The sequence below is a fragment of the Terrapene carolina genome, unplaced genomic scaffold (assembly GCF_002925995.2).
Source record: "Terrapene carolina triunguis isolate 2854851 unplaced genomic scaffold, T_m_triunguis-2.0 Scaffold53, whole genome shotgun sequence".
NCBI lineage: Eukaryota > Metazoa > Chordata > Testudines > Emydidae > Terrapene > Terrapene triunguis.
Window position 1 is genome coordinate 10,477,525 of NW_020664404.1, and position 16,161 is coordinate 10,493,685.

Sequence of the window (16,161 nt, forward strand, 5' to 3'; positions counted from 1 at the left end):
CCCTGATATTCTATGAACCCTGGCTCCCCCAGGCTGCAGAGGAAGGCAAAAACCCACTAAGTCGCTGCCAACTTGATGTGGGGGAAAATTCCTTCCCAACACCACCTATGGCGATCAGTTAGACTCTGAGCATGTGAGCAAGAACCAGCCAGCCAAGCACCTGAGAGAGAGAATGCTCAGCGCCACCTCAGAGCCCTGTCCCTCCCTGTCCTATGTCCCATCTCTAGCTGTGGTTATCCCTGATGCTTCAGAGCAAGGAGATTAAAAAAAAAACCCTCCAGAATACAGTAGGGGGCAACAAATCCCTTCCTGACCCCTGTAGGTGGCCAGTTTAAACCCTGAAGCATGAGCTTTTAGGAATGGTGCCTGAGAAATGATTGCCCAAAGAAAGAAGTCAGCACAGCTCCGACCATCTCATCCCAGGTGGTGCATCGTCCTTTCAGTTCACCTGAGAGAGCGGCTGCTGATAGCTCACAGAGACCTGGTGTGAGTCTTAGCTGTAGTAGCATGCAAGATGCATGTTGAATGTGGTCACAGTGTGAGGGACTCATCTGCAAGTGGGGCCAGATTTCCCAACGAGCTCAGCACCCAGCAGCTCCTATTGTACCCTTCTGGGCAGATTTCCAACAGAGCTCAACACCCAATGTGCACCCATTATGCTGGGCTCTCCTGAAAGTCTTCCCCCTAGCTGGCCGATACAGCCCACCCCCATCTTCCTGGGTGACAGCAGGAGGTATTGGGTTGATACCCATTATGGGAGGGCTATGGGAAGGTAAGGAGAGGCTGTGGGTACTCAAGGGCAAGTGAAGGCAAAAGTCACTGAGTGAACCTGAATGAAGGCAGCTTGGGCCACCATCTCCATCTTTTCTTTCTTTTCTTTCCTTGCCCATCTTTCAGTGGCACCCCAGGAAGTTGGTTTTTGCCTTTCTCAAAAGGGTCTGGTACACTAGCATAAAACTAGAGAAACACAGCGGGGAACCAGACCCACCTCCCAGCTGGGTGGCCAGCACTGGCCAGGAGCTCAAGTTTGATGGTACCAAAGGTCCAAGATCAGGCTTGGCATTTCTGGTGCAAAGTCAGGGATCCCTGACAGGGGTGCCAGTGCTGTTTTAACATCTCACTTTAAAACACAGCGATCACGGTGAGGACAGAAGGCTGCAAGGCGGGAGGAAGCTTGGCTGTGTGTCTGGAAGGATACCTTGGATAACCTCATGTAGTTCCACTGATTTCTATGGGAGACCACATGCACAAGGGCAAAAGTTTGGGTCCAAGACGCTCCCAGGGAGCTGTGGGTTCTTGGGGGAAACCACCAGCCCCTTTTTGCTGGTTAGGACTTACCACATCCTTTCAGAGAGGATTCAGCCATATCTCTCGCTAACGTTTGTTTCCTGGCTTTCCCAAATCAATCTGCTATGTAATTATCCCCAGGGTGCCTCTGAAATGGTAGCTACAGCAGCGTACTGAGGAGGGTTTGACGGGATCCTGCGTTAACTAGCTGGTTACACACACGGTGCTGACTGGAGGGAGCGAGAGAACATGTATAATACCTTTGATGACTACGTTGCTGCAGCCGGTTCCAGGGATGGGGAAGAGAGGTACAGCCTGCCACCGCCATCCACTGGAGGCATCAGAAGCCATTCTGCCCCTCCAAGAGCAGCCTCTTAAGCAACCTTAAGAATTAGGTTGTTTTCTTAAGCAACCTTAAGAAAACCAGCCAGCTGCTAGCAGCTCCAGGCAACAGAAGGAAAGAGATGGGTTGCTGATCCTTCCCTTTGGCCCCCACTGAAGCCCCACACATATGCAGCTCTCTGTATGTTATGTGGGCTGCATCCACACAATACACATACTACTTGTATGGCCCTGAGGATGTCACATGGGCCACAGCTGTGCTGTGCTGATTGGGCTGCACAGGGTTTTTTTTTCTTTTTTGCCTCCCCAAGCACGGCAGGCAGGCTGCCTTCGGCGGCATGCCTGCGGGAGGTCCCCAGTCCCGTGGATTCGGCGGCATGTCTGCGGGAGGTCTGCCAGTCTCGCGACTTCGGTGTACCCGCCGCCGAATTGCCGCCGAATCCGTGGGACTGGCGGACCTCACGCAGGCAAGCCGCTGAAGGCTGCCTGACTGCCGCCCTCGCAGGAACCGGCAGGGCGCCCCCCACGGCTTGCCGCCCCAGGCACGCGCTTGGAGCGTTGGTGCCTGGAGCCGCTGCTGGGGCTCCAAGTGGCCTGAAATCCATGGGTTGCGAACCACTGCACTATAGCCATTGTTCTTCCTCCCTCTCTTGTCCTCACTGCTTGTTATCATCACTTAAATACGAGACAGATTTTTGCAGCAAGGACCTGGCATGGTGGTAAAGTACCCTGCATACCTATGGCCCTGCAACAATGATCCATGACTCCAGGGAATGCTGATGGGCTATAGGGGTATTCACATGTAGGTCACTGGTCTGGGACAGCAGTAATCAAAAGCTTTTGCCAGCTGGATGTTGTTTGGTGACTTATGTGAAATGAACTGATGGGAGGGGATACATAATTTTGTGGCTATGGCAGCAGACTGGAGAGCTATGCTTGGTCCCTAGCTCTGCCACTGACTGCCTGTGTGACCTTGGGCAAGTCATTTAGGACCAAATTTTTAAAGGTCTTTAGGTGCCTCACTCACACTGAAATCAGTTGAAATCAGCAGGAGTTAGGCACTTAGATACCTTTAAATATCTGGCCCTTAGTCTCTCTTTGTGCCTCAGTCCACCATCTGTATAATGGGGATAGTATTACGGCATACTGGAAGATGGATTTGTTAATATTTGGAAGGCTCTTAGATACTATGGTGATTGGGACTGTATAACTACATAGAAGGATGTACCTAGTGGACAGGAGTCCATAATACATCTGCACCCCTTGCTGGTAGTCTCAGCAGGGAAGCGAAGAATATTATGGACCTGGAGATGGTAATATATTTACTTGCAGTATTTAATCCAATCTCTACATGCTGCATGAACCTCCAGAGAAAATATGATTCCTGGTAAACAAGGGAGACAAGACTGGAACTCAAGCTTTGTGGAAGCCTGCATGTTTGTCTGTAGTTGTTTTGTTGAAAAAATGCCACCTCAAGAATAAAGATTGTGACTCTACATAACATGATAGAGACTGAACTCCCCACTTATTCCTGGAAGTGTCATGGCAGAGAAACATTGGCCAGGCAGTGTAAGGGGAAGATTGCACTTCCACTGCCCTGTGCAGTACCTTTAATGTGGATAAACAGAGGCCTTTGCTTCCCTGGGCCACCAGTCAAGGACTGTTCACCAGCACACAATTCACATTGAAAAAGAAATGCTTCTAATGCCTATCACTCATGTGTAAATCTGAATAAAAAAAATCTCTGAGAAATAAAATTAGGTGGATAAATGTTTTGGCTTAGTGCTGCCTGTAGGGCACTTACTGGTCATTTAACGGGGAGGATTTTCATTCTGCATGTTTCTACTCCAATAATAATAATGGAGATGCTTTGAAAAGTAGCCAAACTCTGTAGCAGAGCCAATGACTGCCTTTCACATAATGAAATTTCAGGCACTTTGAAATGCCTGGGCAGCCACATAGAGTAAAAATGTCAACAAGCCATCTCCTAATTAAGTTAAGGGAAGTCGCTCAGATATGAAAAATGGAGTTATGTGCATAATCTACCCCCCGCCAATCCCAATACTTCTCCCTAAACATTGGTCCTGGAGCAGAAAGTGATTTGCTTCCTCCTTCCCGGCTGGGGTTTTTACTTGCTGAGCGGCTCAGTGCATTTCTTATGAAGCGTGTCTCTTTCAAAGATAAGGGGCAGCTCGGAATATGTCTGCAGTCTCAGTGGAAACATGGACACTGTTTGGGTCTTGCGGTGACTCCTGCATGCAGGACCGGGCGGTTGATTTACCCCAGCTGAGGATCTGGCCCTTACCAGCCACCTTTGCATGCCTCATGGAATAGGAGTTACTTCCGCAACTTAACCCCCCCTCTTCCCCCCCCCCGTCTTGATACAAGATGGGGAGATGGCAAGTGTACGGATCCCACAGAATCCAGGTGTCACAAAAGCCAATCTCACCTACTAGTCTGCGGCCTTGTTGAGACAATGTTCAGCCACAACAGACTAAATTAATTCTCGGCTGATGTAATTCCATCAACGTCGACACGAGCTACGCCAGGGATGAATCGGTATATGACACCTCGATTCCTACGCCCTCCCAGAGAGGAGAAATGGGAGAGGAACCCCTGGTCTACTCAATGCTGTGTCAAGAATCCAACGTGGACTTGTAGGATAGCATGGGTCATTCTGGACAATGTAAAAGAGAGAGAGAGGGAAGAATTCATCCCTGCCTGTGGCCCCTTTGCATGAGAAACAGCAGCCAAAAGGGGTGGCAAAGCAGCCATATGACGCTCCATGGAGAATATCACTGGGGAGGAGTCTGGCATAATGACTCTATACTCTCTTCCCGGCAGGAGCCCCCGGTGCAGAGCGCATGCCAGCAGCATGCTAGGGGTGGGTTGCAGGATTTAAAAGGAGTGGCCGGCCTTAGCTATTTGCAGGTACCCCCATGCCCAGAAGGACTATTGCAGTCAGGGCACAAGAGCTGCTTTAATCTGCTCTGGAGGGCAAATTAGCCCCCAGGATTCCCACAATAGGCAAGGTGCAAGCCGCCCCCAGCACGCCTTCTCAGTGCTGGGCTCAATGCCAGGGCTAGGGAGACAGAGCCTCGCAGAGCTTGCAAGAGAGACAAAGCAACAGGCACCTCGGTGAAGGAGTTCATGGATGCAGCCACTGGGGGCTGCTCTGGTTATACATAAATCACATCATGTGCATTGTCTCGACTGCAGTAAAACACAGAAAATGGAACACAAGGGAATAAAGAGCAGTGTCTGAGGAGTTTTAGAGCTGCCGCTTCCCAGCTTCGGACTCCAGATGCATGCAGATTTGCTGTGGTCCTCACAGTCCTATTTTAAAGATCAGAGATCAATCACTGGGTATTTATGCACTAAACATAGCGCATCCAACGGCCACCTGGAAAGCTCAGTAGCCAGAGTTTATTATATTCACTCATAAACAAGAGAGGATTTACATGTTTCATTGAACATCTGCCATCCAATAGACTGATCACAGAAGGAGGCTGGCAGAAAGAGAAATTGTACTAGAGAGGGTATAAATGGTGCAGTGCAACAGGGTAAGGTTAAAGCCACTGCATAAGAACATAAGAAAAAGAACAGCCACACTGGGTCAGATCAATGATCCATCTAGCCCAGTATCCTGTCTTCCGACAGTGGCCAGTGTCAGATGCTTCAGGGGAAATGAACTGAATAGGGAAATTATTGAGTGATCCATCCCCCGTCATCCAGTCCCAGCTTCTAGCACTCAGAGGCTTAGGGACACCTCGAGCATGGGGTTGCGTCCCTGACCTTCTTGGCTAAATTCCATTGATGGACCTATCCTCCATGAACTTAATGAATTCTTTTTGAACCCAGTTATATTTTTGGTCTTCACAATATCCCCTGGCAATGAGTTCCACGGGCTGACTCTGCGTTGGGTGAAGAAGTACTTCCTTCTGGGTGTTTTAAACCTGCTGCCTATTAATTTCATTGGGCGACTCCTGATTCTTGTGTTATGTGAAGGGGTAAATAACATTTCCTTATTCAATTTCTCCATGTCATTCATGATTTTATAGACCTCTATCATATCCCTGTTAGTCATCTCTTTTCTAAGCTGAACAGTCTCAGTCTTTTAAATCTCTCCTTATGTGGAAATTCTCCCATACCCCTAATTGTTTTTGTTGCTCTTTTCTGTACCTTTTCCAGTTGTAATATATCTTATTTAAGATGGGCTGATCAGAATTGCATGCAGTATTCAACGTGTGGGTGTTCTATAGCTGTATATCATGGCATTATGATATTAACTGTCGTATTATTTATCCCTTTCCTAACGATTCCTAACATTCTGTTCGCTTTTTTGACTGCTGCAGCGCATTGAGCAGTTGTTTTCAGAAAACTATCCACAACGACTCCAAGATCTCTTTCTTGAGTGTTAACAGCTAATTTAGACCCCATAATTTTGTATGTATAGTTGGGATTATGTTTTCCAAGGTGCACTACTTTACATTTATCAATAGTGAATTTCATCTGCCATGTTGTTGCCCAGTCACCCAGTTTTGTGAGATCCCTTTGTAACTCTTTGCAGTCTGCTTTGGACTTAACTATCTTGAGTAATTTTGTATCATCTTCAAATTTTGCAACCTCACTAAGACAGAATTTATGATCCTTTCTATTTTCCTCAGTAGGATTTGACTTTCTATTTTTAAAGGATGCCTTTTTACCTCCAGCTACCTCTTTTAGCCTGTAGTTTAGCCATGGACACATTTTTTGGTCCTTTTGCTGGTTTTTGTTGTTGTTGTTGCTATACATTTAATTTGAGCCTCTATTATGGTGTTTTAAAAAAGTTTCCATGCTGCTTGCAGGCATTTCACTCTTGTGACCGTAGGTGGGTGGCTTAACTGAGAAGCAGGCGCACAAAGGAGGGAGCTCAGAGGGTGTGGGAAGGGGGGATGGTATGGGGTAGGAAAGCAGCATGAATGCAGGACACTGATAGAAGCATTTCGACTGGGTCTGTCTTACAGGGTGCACCAGAAGGGCAGATAGAAAATACAAGAGTCTCTGTAGGATGGGACCCCTGCCTAGCAGGTATTCGAGGGAGTGAGCAGGATGGCCCAGTGTGGTAGACTCTTGTCTGCAGAGAGACCTGGATACTGCAGTGACGGATAGTTGTTGGAACCCTGACCCACCTGCTATCGGCATGTGACAGTTAAAGGCATCATGGCAGCCACCTGTCCCATGGCAATTCCCTACCATCAGGGCAGCACCCCTCCCTGAGCAAAGGCAGATGTGGGAAGCAGTCACGCTCTGAAGAGGGGACTGTACATAGGCCCAAGGAGTCAGGCAATGCCACAGCTGGGTAAGTCCAATGAATAGTCTGCCACATAAGTTTATCTACTGCATTCATAACAAGGGAGAGGTGACCACCACCCAAACTCTGTGTGAGTTTGGAGCTGGGTCTGGACTTCCCAGCTCAGGGCCATGAGGTCTGTTCCCATCCTTCTCATCCAGCTTCTCTGTAGGACCCAGAGGGGGAGGAACGTTGCATTTGAGCCTCCCCCTTTTCACATCAAATTGGTTAGTAACAGCGGACAATGTTTATTCAGGCAAAAGATTCTTAGGAATAAGACCAGTGCTCAAACAAGCAGGTCCCCATAGTTACTTAGAGAGAGGGGATGTCGCCCATAAAGTACATTTATTATCATTATTTTGCAGATTTAGGTCAACAAAAGCTTTGTTTTCCCTGGGCCTGTGTGTGTGTGTGTGTGTGTGTGTGTGTGTGTAAATGGAAGAGAAATGACTGATGGATGCTGTACTTGTCTGCCATTGAGCAGAGCAGGTGCATTGAGCGACAGCTTAATACCCTGTTTGCACACCCTTATGCCTATGGATTCCCTCGCAAAGACTCTTGTAAACATCAGATACATCTTAGCAGCAAATCAGACCCTGCAAGTGAGCCAGCAGCATGAGGCAGCTGCCTACCTCTGTTGATCCATTGGGACCTTATAGCAAAGGAACGTGGCAGAGGTTTATCTGGGGGGTAAATGACATGCTCTGAAGCTTGAGCGTTGTTTGCAGTGCCTCTGGGATGTAATCATGGGGACCCAGAGGGATGTAGCATTCTATCACTTTCTAGCTGGTTTCAGAATTCCCAGGGCTGGGGGGCAAATGCATAAGTAGATGCAGGAGAGAGGCGTCGTCAGGCAGAAGGAGTGCAGAGGCCTGAGAGGGAACAAGTATACATGTGACTGAGCATAAGCAGTCAAACCAGGAGCTTCCAGTTCATTTGATGGAAAAGAAGAGCAGCTTGGTAGGGAGAGGCAGCTGGGAGATCTGGGTTATATTTCTGAGCTCTGCCACTGATTCACTATGTGACCTGCATCAAGTCACTTTGCCTCTCTGTGCCTCAGTTCCCCATGTGTGAAATAGGGATGATAATACAGCTTTTATGTCTCTTGTCTATTGAGACGTAAGCTCCTTGGGGTTGGGGAATTGTCACTTCCCTAGCACAATGGGGACACAGTCTTGGATGGGGTCTCTTGTAATACAAATAATGTCTTTTAATACAACTAAGAATTATGATCTGGCAAATCACATTCATTTCCCATCTGTCAAATGAAGAAGAGAACACAGCCTAGATACAGATAAGGCTTCCATCACCAGAGCAGCTCAGCACATCACAACCTTTAACATTTTTATCCTCACAACACCTCTGTCAGGTAGGGAAGTGCAGTTATCCTTACTGTACAGAGAGGCTAAGTGATTGGCCCAAGGTCACACTGGAAATCTGTAGCCAAGCAGGGCTATGCCCCCCCATTCTCCTAATTCCCAGGCTAACACCCTAACCAGTCAACCGTTCTTCCTCTCCTGACCTGCCTTACTTCATGAAAAGCACATTGTGAGCCCGAGCTGGAAAGTGCTGGAGGAAGGAAAAGGTTTATATATTTATTACTATTATCAGAGGAGCCCTAGTCATGGAGCAGGACCCCATTGTGTTAGGTATTGTGTTCTAAGGGTTTGAATTTATCTGTGTGTTTCTCTTTTAGCAGCAGTCTGCTAGCCAGCAGACCAGAGCGAGGTGAATGCTCTCTGCATACCTATATCCATCTCTTCATGATCACCTCATGACCGCATTGGAGCTGGAAAGGGTAGGACTGGGGAACACTTTCTAATGTGTCAAAATGTCTTTCCACCCTTTGTGTGTTTTCCTCTGCAATGGTGTGGCAGAGAACATGAGTGGCAAGATGTCAGAGGCTGACTGGCCCTTTGAGGCAAGCTGGGCTCAGCCTGGCCCATGACTTAGCAGCTGATCTTCAGCCTCCCTGATGATCTGGCAACATAAGGGCTAATCAGTGATCCCAGCTGGGTGTAATGGGGCTTAATTAGAAGGATGGAACGCCCCCAGCGGTGGGGCAGAAGCAGGGAGCACACTGCTTAAATAGAGCACCACAACGGGTGGTGTGAGGTAAAGAACCCTACAATGGTATATCCAGAGATAAGGATGTGTGTTTACAGAGGGGTCTGCTGGGTGGGACATTGTTATTTCAGATTTGTTTGTCTGTGCTAAAAAGGTGCTGTCTGGTGGCATGGCCCTGGTTTTCCCTCCAGTAGATGGAATGGGCTGGAGACTTGCATGAGGAGAATCCCCGTCCCTGGCTATGCTGATGGAGAGGTGTAGAAGTAGGATGCCATGTTAGGGCTGGCTTTGCTGCTTGTGCTGAGTTCCCCAGTGGTATGAGTCACTGCTAAATAAAAGTCATCTCTCTGAGAAATAACTAAGGCCTGGTCTACACTAGGAGTTTATGTCGAATTTAGCGCTGTTACATCGAATTAAGTATGCACCCATCCACACCACGAAGCTATTTAGTTCGACATTGAGGTCTCTTAAATTCGACTTCTGTACTCCTCCCCAACGAGGGGAGTAGCGCTAAATTCGACATGGCCATGTCGAATTAGGCTAGGTGTGGATGGAAATCGACAGTAATAGCTCCGGGAGCTATCCCACAGTGCACCACTCTGTGGACGCTCTGGACAGCAGTCCGAGCTCGGATGCTCTGACCAGCCACACAGGAAAAGCCCCGGGAAAATTTGAATTCCTTTTCCTGTCTGGGTAGTTTGAATCTCATTTCCTGTTTGGACATCGTGGCGAGCTGAGCAGCACTGGCAACGATGCAGAGCTCTCCAGCAGAGATGGCCATGCAATCTCAGAATAGAAAGAGGGCCCCAGCATGGACTGATCGGGAAGTCTTGGATCTGATCGCTGTGTGGGGCGATGAGTCAGTGCTTTCCGAGCTGCGATTGAAAAGATGGAATGCAAAGATCTATGAGAAGATCTCTAAAGCCATGGCAGAGAGAGGATACAGCCGGGATGCAACGCAGTGCCGCGTGAAAATCAAGGAGCTGAGACAAGGCTACCAGAAGACCAAAGAGGCAAACAGACGCTCCGGATCCCAGCCCCAGACATCCCGTTTCTACGAGGCACTGCATTCCATCCTAGGTGCGGCCGCCACCACTACCCCACCACTGACCGTGGACTCTGAGGATGGGATATTGTCGACGGCCGCTTCCTCGGAGATGTTAGCGGACGGGGAAGATGAGGAAGGAGATGAGGAGGACGAGGCAGTCGACAGCGCTTACAACGCTGATTTCCCCGACAGCCAGGATCTCTTCATCACCCTTACAGAGATCCCCTACCAACCGTCCCCAGCCGTTAACCCGGACACAGAATCAGGGGAAGGATCAGCCAGTAAGTGTTTTAAACATCTAAACATTTATTTTTAACAGAACAGGAATATTAACAATAATAACAATGGGTTTTTCATGATTAGTTTGCCCTAGGCGCTTAATGTTTCAGTCCTTGGCAGTGCAACTACTGAAAAAAAATCTAACAATGTCCGGTTTAGCATGATTGTTCTGCCCTAGCCGCTCTACTGTTTAGTCCCTGCCAGTGCAGCTACAGTAAAATGCGGTCTATATGTCCGGGGATAGAGCTGAAATCCTCCAGGGACATCTCCACGAAGCTCTCCTGGAGGTAATTGGAAAGCCTTTGCATGAGGTTCCTTGGGAGAGCGGCCTTATTGGGTCCTCCATATTACGAAACGTTTCCGCGCCAGGAGACAAGCAAGTACTCGGGAATCATTGCCTTGCAGAGCATGGCGGCATACGGCCCTGGTCTTTGCAGGCTTTCCCGAAGCATCCTTTCTTTCTCCGTCTCTGAAATCCTCATCAGAGTGATGTCGCTCATGGTGACCTGCTTTGAATTAGGTAGGGGAATGTTAGTATTGGGACTGCTTGCCTGTTCCTTTACAGAACTGTAACCGGCGGCTTACAGCCACGCGGTGGAGGCGGGAGGGGGCAGCATACAGGGATCTTTCCCTGGGACAGCCGCGAGGGGGTGGGACAGGGGCAGAGTTCATGCTTGCCGGATTGCTGGCAGCAGGGACTGGCATTGCTTTCAATGTGAAAGGAGGCCAGTGCTATTATTAAAGTTTTAAGCAGCCACAAGTCTACGGCTTACCATGTCGGCCTGCTACACAAATTCCGGTGTCCTGCCCCACTTCTCTGATCTGCACTGCAAGACCCCAGGCACTGAATGCGAAGGCCTAAAATTCGACCTTGTCCTGAGTGCGCATGTGATAGGTGCTGTGCATGGTCTAGTTCACAGAGAAAGACTATGTTCTTTGTTCACACAAAAATTTATCTTTCTGAGGAATTCACTCCCTTTTTCCCATCCCACAGCTGCGACTGTCTCCCGACCTAGCCTGGCATCACACTCCCAGAGGCTAGCGCAGATTAGGCGTAGGAAGAAGAGGACACGGGAGGACATGTTCTCGGAACTTATGGGCTGCTCCGGAGCCCAGGCAGCCCAGCAGACCCAGTGGAGGGAGAACTTGTCCCAAATGCACCGATCAGACATGGAACGGGAGGAGAGGTGGCGGCAGGAAGACCAGCAGGCGACTCAAACGCTGCTTGGACTAATGAGGGAGAAAACGGACACGCTCCGGCACCTTGTGGATGTTCTGCAGGACCGGAGGCAGGAGGACAGAGCCCCGCTGCAGTATATCTGTAACCGCCCTCCCCCACCACCAAGTCCCATACCCCCCTCACCCAAAGTCCCAAGAAGGAGGGGCGGCAGAGTCCGTGAAAACTCTCACTCCACCCCTGCAGACTGCTCAAGTACCAGAAGGCTCTCATTCCCCAAAATTTGAGAAGTCCTTTCCTTCCTGCCTCACCCAAGCCCCCGTCCAAGTTTCATCCTCCAGTTTCATGTGTAGTTGCTAATAAAAAATACGTTTCTGTTAATTACTGTTTCCATCATGTTCTTTTAGAGGAGAGTCTGTCTGAAGGGGAGGAAGGGGGTTGGTAATTGGACAGGACAGTCACCTTTACCAGGGTACAGAGGCGGGGGCAGGTTCAGCAGCAGGGCACACACACATTGCAGTCACTAGTTACCCTGGTCAGTCTGGGAGGTGGTTTTCATGTTCTGTGGGGGGGAGGGGCGCTCTGTGACTTTGTGGCGGGGGAGGGCAGTTAGAGATCTTATGCAGCGGTCCTTATCCTGGATCACAGAGCCACGCAGCAGGGGATCTGTAACCGTCCTCCCCCTGCCACAAAGTCACATAGCCCCCACACACAGAGTTTAGAAGCGTCCTTTGCATCACTACACTACACCCGCTCCCCACCACAGTCTGCGTCCCAGGTTCAACATTTTACCGAGAAAACAGTAATAAAGAAAACGGTGTTGATTAACAAAATTCAAGTGATTTTATTTTTAAACGTGTGTTGGAAGGGGGGGAAAGGGGTATGTAACTGGAGAGGATAGTGAATATTTACTTGGTAAAGAAACGGGGGCAGGTTCAGCTTCTCTCTACACAAACTTAATAGTCACTGGTTACCCTGCTCACTCAGGAACCTAGCTTTCAAAGCCTCCCGGATGCACAGTGAGCCCCGCTGGGCTCTTCTAATCGCCCGGCTGTCTGGCTGGGCGTAATCAGCAGCCAGGCTATTTGCCTCAACCTCCCACCCTGCCATAAAGGTCTCCCCCTTGCTCTCACAGAGATTGTGGAGCACACAGCAAGCTGCAATAACAATGGGGATATTGGTTTCGCTGAGATCACAGCGAGTCAGTAAGGTTCTCCATCTCCCCTTGAGACGGCCAAAAGCACACTCCACCACCATTCTGCACTTGCTCAGACGGTAGTTGAAGAGTTCTTTTTCAGTGTCCAGGGCGCCAGTATAGGGCTTCATGAGCCAGGGCATTAGCGGGTAGGCTATAGGCATCTCCACATCCCCAAGAGTTATTTTGTGGTCCGGGAAGTAAATACCTTCCTGCAGCCGTCTAAACAGACCTGAGTTCCTGAAAACACGAGCGTCATGAACCTTGCCCGGCCATCCGACGTTGATGTTTGTAAAACGTCCCCTATGGTCCACCAGTGCTTGCAGCACCATTGAAAAGTAGCCCTTTCGGTTAATGTACTGGCTGGCCTGGTGGTCCGGTCCCAGGATAGGGGTGTGAGTTCCATCTATAGCCCCACCGCAGTTTGGGAATCCCATCGCGGCGAAGCCATCTATGATGACCTGCGCGTTTCCCAGGGTCACTAGCTTTGAGAGCAGTACCTCAACAATTGCGTTGGCTACTTGCATGACAACAACCCCCACGGTAGATTTGCCCACGCCAAAGTGGTTCGCGACTGACCGGTAGCTGTCTGCGTTGCAAGCTTCCAGAGGGCTATGGCCACTCGCTTCTGGACACTCAGGGCTGCTCGCATCCGGGTGTCATTGCGCTTCAGGGCAGGGGACAGCAACTCACAAAGTTCGAGGAAAGTCCCCTTCCGCATGCGAAAGTTTCGCAGCCACTGTGATTCATCCCAGACCTGCAGCACTATGTGGTCCCACCAGTCCGTGCTTGTTTCCCGGGCCCAGAATCACCGTTCCACAACATCAACATGACCCATTGCCACCATGATGTCCTCGGCGCGGGGTACCGTGCTTTCTGACAGGTCTGTGCCACTCTCAGACTTCAGGTCCTCACCGCGCTGCCGTAGCCTCCTCGCCCGATTTCTCAGCATCTGCCTCTGGGAAAGGTGGATGATAAGGTGCGAGGTGTTGACAACGGCCATAACTGCAGCGATGGTCGCAGCGGGCTCCATGCTCGCAGTGCTGTGGCGTCCGCGCTGTCACTGACCAGAAAAGTGCGCAAACTGATTTCCCGCCGGCGCTTTCAGGGAGGGAGGGCGGGAGTGACGGTCGGATGACGACAGTTACCCAAAAGCACCCTCAACACATTTTTTTACCCAGAAGGCATTGGCGGCTCAACCCAGAATTCCAATGGGCAGCGGGGACTGCGGGAACTGTGGGATAGCTGCCCACAGTGCACTGCTTCCAATGTCGATGCTTGCCCCGTTAGTGTGGACTCACAAAGTCGAATTACTGTCCTTAGTGTGGACACACATGTTCGACTTTGTAATATCGATTCCACATATTCGATTTAAGTAAAATCGAACTACTCTCGTAGTGTAGACATACCCTAAGTGAACTTTCTAGGGAACCCAGAGGTTCAGGGGATTGTGAAGCCCTTTGTAAGAGAGACTGTGTGTTTGCTCCCAGAATGACTTTAGTATGCTGAGGATTACATCCTGCTAGTATGAAAAATAGTGTGGTCCCTGTGTATGATTTGAGTTGAAAGTGTTCCAGGACCCCTCTGCCTTTCCAGGAAGACTTTGAAAATGGGCAAGTTTGCCCTCTAAATATCCTTCTGTGTAAATGTGGGTGCATGTCCCATGTGGGGTATGCTCTGTTACTCATGCATGCTGCACATCATGCAGGTTTGTGAGGTGTGAGCAAGTCACAGATGTGCTGTGCATGGATCACATGTGTACAGCATGCAAGTGCTGTGTATGGTTGTGAACTGTGGCCATGCATTTGTGTGGTGCACACTTCATGTATGAGTGTGAAGTGTATGTATAATACACATGTGCTTGGTGTGGCTGTCATGCCTATGTGAGAGGTGTGAATATGGGATCACACATGTGATGTTAGGCATATGTGTGCAGGTAGATCAGTAGGTGAAGCATTTCTGATTAAGGACTGCTGTCCAGGGTTTTAGGAATCTGAGTTCTCTGTTCTCTGAGATACTTATTTGCCTTGTTGAGGGGTAGTGAATCTTTAGCCAGTGTGCATAGCACTGCACACAACATTCAAGATTGACTTAATGCTATGCCAGCCTGTCTGGAACTATTTTCTGCTGGAGAAGCAGGAAGGCTCTGCATAAGAAAATTAAGACACTACTGAAAGTTGCAATATTATTGCTATTATCCCTATTACAGTACTGCCAGAACCCCAGCTGAGATCAAGGCTATATTGTGCAAGGTGCTGTGCATATGTAGTATAAGACAGTCTCTGCCCAAAGGCAGTCATAATCTAAATAGACAAGTGGTGGGAAGGGAAAGAAAGTGACATAACCAAGGCCACACAGCAGGTCAGTGGCAGAACTGGAGCCAGAACTAAGGTCTCCCAAATCCCAGTGACTTTATATCTAGATCATGCTGCTTTCCCAAATGAAACACTAATGTGTTTCTCTAAGATCTAGGATTGTGCTATCTCCCTCCCAATGCGTGGGCCAGGGGGTGAAAATTTCCTTCAGGGATAGTCTCTTAAAGGAAACCGCAAAGTTGTAAGTGATCTTCCTCCTGCAAGCTCCCAACAGTTAAGTGCTCTACCAAACTCCCCCATCACGCTGCATGCTAGGCACCAGGGAGGAGACAGAAGCTGTCTGGCCATGACTGCAGTCCAGGATGACAAAATAAACATATGCTTCCCTATAAGAAACATGATGGATCAAAGGAAGGAAGGGCAGGTAACTCAGTCTCTGGTGCAGATTACAGCAGCATCAGCCAGAAGGGAAGTTAAAGCCTACTGGAACTTATTGATTGGTTGCCAGAGGAGCCAATTTCAGCTCTTGTGATGAGATCCCTTCTTTTAAAAAAAAATGTGTGTGTGTGGGGGGGGGGAACAGGCACCAAAGGTCCCCAACAAGTCATCGTCCTACAGTTCTGAAACCTAAGGAGACAGTCTTCTTAAACCTCTCTAGAAGCTGCTTGCTTTGTAGAGAACTTGCAGCATTTACAATGACTGAGCTGGGAATCTCTGATTTGCTTGTAGATGCTTTCTGCTTGTCATATGCTGCCTTGTTAGTGTTAGTTGAAGTCTGGGATGGATTTGAGTTGCTGGTGTGCAAGAAAGGGGAGGGAGGAACCTAAAAGACAGGAAAAAACAATAAGTTGCTGCCCAAATGTTAAATCAAGACGCTTCCTTTCTGAATTCACTAAAGCTAGGGGCTTGTCGGCAAAGGAGGCCAGGACCTGATTCAAAGCTCTGAACTTTTTTTTTTTTGGGGGGGGGGGGCGTGAGAAACTCCCATCGACAGTGGATTTTAGATTAGTCTCTTGAATAAAAGCTTTTAAGTGGGGGAGAGAACAGTGCACAGGTCATGACACTTGACCCTGCATTTTGACTATCTATGAGGTATGTAATGTCCCCTATTACCACAGC